This window comes from Hibiscus syriacus, unplaced genomic scaffold, assembly GCF_006381635.1.
Source record: "Hibiscus syriacus cultivar Baekdansim isolate YM2019G1 unplaced genomic scaffold, ASM638163v2 tig00111445_pilon, whole genome shotgun sequence".
NCBI lineage: Eukaryota > Viridiplantae > Streptophyta > Magnoliopsida > Malvales > Malvaceae > Hibiscus > Hibiscus syriacus.
In genome coordinates this window covers 493,800-498,454 of record NW_024063096.1, presented here as the reverse complement: position 1 = coordinate 498,454, position 4,655 = coordinate 493,800, and the positions used below count along the sequence as shown (strand labels likewise).

The window sequence follows — 4,655 nt, the reverse complement described above, 5'->3', positions numbered from 1 at the left end:
ATTAAGAGTTCAATTTTTTCAATACTTATTATCAGTGGACTAATTTTTTCAATATTTGTTATTAGGGGAATACTTTTAAAATTTAATTTCTTTTCTAATATTTATTTGTTATTATGAGTATAATTTTTTCAATACTTTTTATTAGATGTCCATATTTTTTTAATATTTTTTATTATGATCATTCTCTTAAAATTTACTTTTTCTTTAATATTTGTTATTAGGGATCCATTTTTTCCCAATACTTGTTATTATAGAGTTGTCTTTAAAATTTATTTTTTCAACACTTGTTATTAGGAACAATTACAAATAATGGTATGTAACCCAAACAACGACCATTATGTAGTGGTAACGACATCGTCCAAAACGTGGTATCCACAAGTGTTATGTCCACAATAACACATGTTATTAAATATTCACAACTACGATACTTGCAGTAACCTCAATATCAACAGTTATGTCTGCAATAGTGATAAACAAACGCAACTTATAAAGACACACATGTAAACTATAATTTAAATTCCTAATAAGGACCTAAGTTTTTGTTAGTCCGAGAACCATCAAATCTCAAAAACCGGTGATAGTAGTTGGTGGTATATCTTATAATATATTTTATGGAGATTTATGATTGTTCATCGCCCACCATAAAAGAATAAAATAAAATAGCCTCTTCCACATCAGTTGTTTGGCTCACAGCAATTCATCCCATTTCGTAGTGTTTCCAACATAATTAATAGGTAAAGAAATGTCTTCTTCAAAGCTTCCTTCTTCAACTCATGGATCCATCTCCATCCAGGATCGTCCCTTAGCCAACTTTGCCCCTAAGGTTTGGGGGATATTTTCTTATGTCCATCTAAAATGGTAAACAATTTAGATACTATATACGTGTATTTACGCGTCTGCACCTCTAAAACTGTTCTAATAATTCGTTCCTCTAATACTGCCTACAATTGTGCAGAACGTTGATGGTGCAACTCAACTACAGCACGAAGAATTGAAAGAAGAAGTAAGGAGGCTGATTAAGGTGGACGTCCATGATGATTTACTGCACAAATTACGTTTGATTGATACAATCAAACGGTTAGGAGTGAGTTACCATTTCGAAAGAGAGATAGAGGAAGCATTGCACAATGCGTATGAGCATCACTACAACTATGACCAAACTCTCGAGGCTACTTCCCTTCGATTTCGATTGCTTAGAGAGAGTGGATTTAATGTTCCCTGTGGTGAGTCTTGCACCTTCTACTTTACACATACACCCTTTACGATCCTTATGAATAATTTTTTATTGAATTGAACAGAAACGTTCAGCAAGTTCAAAGATGATGAAGGGAACTTTAGCAAGTCCTTAACAAGTGATGTGAATGGTTTGCTTGAACTATACGAAGCTGCACATTTACTTGTTCATGGGGAAGTCATACTCGAAGAAGCCCTTGCGTTCACCACTACTCATCTAGAGTTAGCCAAAGCTGCTGGCAATTTGGAGTATCCTCTTTCAACCTTAGTCTCCAATGCTCTATACCAACCCATCCGCAAGTCCTTTCCAAGGTTGGAGGCTAGGCGATTCATAGCCATTTATCAAGACGATGCTTCAGACGACAAAACATTGTTGAAGTTTGCAGTGCTGGATTTCAACTTGTTACAGATTTCACACAAGGAAGAGATATGCAATCTCTCTAGGCAACATACTACTAACACTAATTAATATTCGATTTTAGCCTAATTTAAAGGGAAAAATAATAATGATTCTGTGTTTTTTTTCAGGTGGCGGAAAGATTTAGATTTTGCTACAAAACTACCGTTTGCACGAGAAAGATTGGTGGAATTATACTTTTGGATGTTGGGAATGTACTTTGAGCCTAAGTACTCTTTTGCCACAGAGATATTAACAAAAGTAGTAACTATGATATCAATTATGGATGATAAATACGATTCATATGGCACATTTGAAGAACTTCAACTCCTTACGGATGCAATTCAAAGGTCAGCAACTAATATGTCCATACATGAATATTAGAATCTAAATTTTAGCATTTACAACATTTTGTCTTATATTTTAAAATTTTATTTGATTTTTAGGTGGGATGATGATTGTGTAAATCAACTTCCAGATTACATGAAACTATTCTACAAGCCATTATTAGATCTCTATAAAGAAGTTGAGGAGGCGATGGGAAGGCAAGGACAATCATATTGTGTCCAATATTCTATAAACCAAGTAAATTTACACCCTATCTCATTTTTGTGATTTTACATTACTAAATTTAACAACTCTTTTTTCTTGTATATTATCTTAAAAAATGTCAAATATGAGCATGTAATGCATACAATAAGAAGTATTTGTGGACCAGACTTAAACAAAGTAATTATACAAGGCACGAAATAGGTCTAAGAAAAAAATTCAAATACCAACTAAGGATTTAAAATTAGGTTCAAAGGTACATTTTAAAGCATGTGATCTATTGATTGATGGTGACACATTAATAAATTTTTAATGGAATTCAATTTCTGTATTAATATATGTATTGATTGTCAAATTCAAGTATCAATTAAATATATGTGACCAAGTTTCTTATTTTGTTGGTTTTCAATTTATAGTTTAAGCAATTGAGTGAAAGTTATTTTGCGGAGGTGAAATGGTACCATGAAAACTATGTACCAACGATGGAAGAATATATGAGGGTCGGAGTTACATCTGCTGCCACTACTGCAATAAATGGCACATCTCTTGTTGGAATGGGAAGTGTGCTGACACCTGAGATTTTCAATTGGTCATCTAACGATCCTAAAATCATTGTTGCTTGTGCTGTTTATGCCCGCCTCTTCGACGATATTGTCACACACAAGGTACCTTTTTCAATAAAATAAACAAATAGTAAGAGTATTTTCAATTAACTTGTATATGTGTGTAGTTTGAACAGGAGAGAGTGCACTGTGCGTCGGCTGTTGAATGCTACATGAGAGAACATGGAATTTCAGAAGAAGAAGCATGCAGTGAATTGAAGAAGCAAGTGGATACTGTATGGAAAGATATAAACCACGAGATGATGTTTGGTGAGACATCAAAGGTTGTCCCAATGTCGGTTCTTACACGAGTTCTCAATCTTATAAGGGACGTTGAGTTCATGTATAAGGCTGGAGATGGGTACACTCATGTTGGAGAAACTACAAAAGATGGGATCACTTTATTGCTAATTGATCCAATCTCTATCTCAGCTTGAAGACGTTAATGATATATCTGATAGGATAATCTATTTCATGATTATGTTGTTTTTAGTGCCGTATAGCAGTTTCCCTTTATTGTAATTTCCGATCAACAAAAGCAACCCTATATTCTCCAGCTCAATAAGGCCGATTTACCCTTGATCTTTAGAATAACTTGTAAAATTTATTTTTCAACTTCATCAGCCATATGATTCCGTGCTACAATTTTTTTACTGCAATGATTAGAAAACCTGAACTCATTTTACCTTTTTGCAACACAATCAAACATCTTATATGACAAAAAAATAATTCAATTTCTAAAGAGTTCTTGTAACATGTTTGCCACTATCCACGGTAATCAACCTAACAACTTTATCCTTGGTATATCCATTGAGAAGTACCATAACGGTTAAATTTCCACCAACACCAACTTCAAAATCTCTTTATTCAATTATCATCAATTTCGACATATGATTTGTTAAAAGATGATGACATACATAATGATTTTACAATAAGAAACACCAAAAATTTATGTAAAAAACTTTTTTAGAAAATAATTCGCGAGCAAAAAATAAGAATTTTTATTAATACGATAAATTACCGGATCATCATGCTTATAATAAAAGAGTGAGGAGTTCGCTTCGGAGGACTATGCCATAATAAAGAGTAATAATCTGCAGTTCTGCACATTCTTCAAAGCTTGACCAGCTGTATGCATGAACCTAACGAAGGAAAACCATCAGACTATCGAAAATTAACAAAAGCAAAAAGAATGTAGGCCGAAAGAATATTATGGCCCTTAACCATTAAGGCACTTTAACCGAGTCTAGCGGATCAACACAAAAAGAGTTTGACCCAACAAAGACTCGTTGGGCTAAACCGCATAACAACCATAACAACCCTTGAACAGAATAACCGAACCAACCACCACGCAACCTCTTGAAACAGACTACAGACTGCAACCTTGTGGAATTTCTCAATAGGGGTCAGCATGGTGTATTTTTGCAGCTTGCGGGATAGTGGGCGAGTCTCGTTTGTCCTGGTTGCACTCTCGTGGTCGTTCGGGTGAGTGTCGAGTATAATTTAGTCCCTTATCATCTTGTATGAATCTCTTTAGGGATAATCTTACATCCACGTTGAATTCAGCTCCACCTAAACTAGCTCTCTATATTTTTCTGTACACTCCCAACTTTTATTGCATTTTACACTAATAAATTATATTTAATTAAAATACTTTTATATTATTTAATTTGAATTTCCGCTACCCTATATTAAAATTATTCTGTCCAATGAGCAAATCTTTTTGTTGGTATTTAGTGCTAACATTAAAATATCTCTATGAATCTCTATGGGTATCACGTTCACCCCATTTCCCAATAAGGGCATTGGTTTGTCTTGGAAGGAGGACACAGCAGGTTTGTCCTACCCAACTAGTCCTAAAATCTATCCTAGTC

At 34.1% G+C, this 4,655-nt stretch overlaps 1 pseudogene; it reads left to right on the top strand.

Annotated features, from left to right (window-relative positions):
• Positions 1 to 684: 684 nt before the first annotated feature.
• LOC120163399 lies at positions 685 to 3,218 on the top strand (annotated as a pseudogene).
• The last annotated feature ends 1,437 nt before the right edge of the window (positions 3,219 to 4,655 follow it).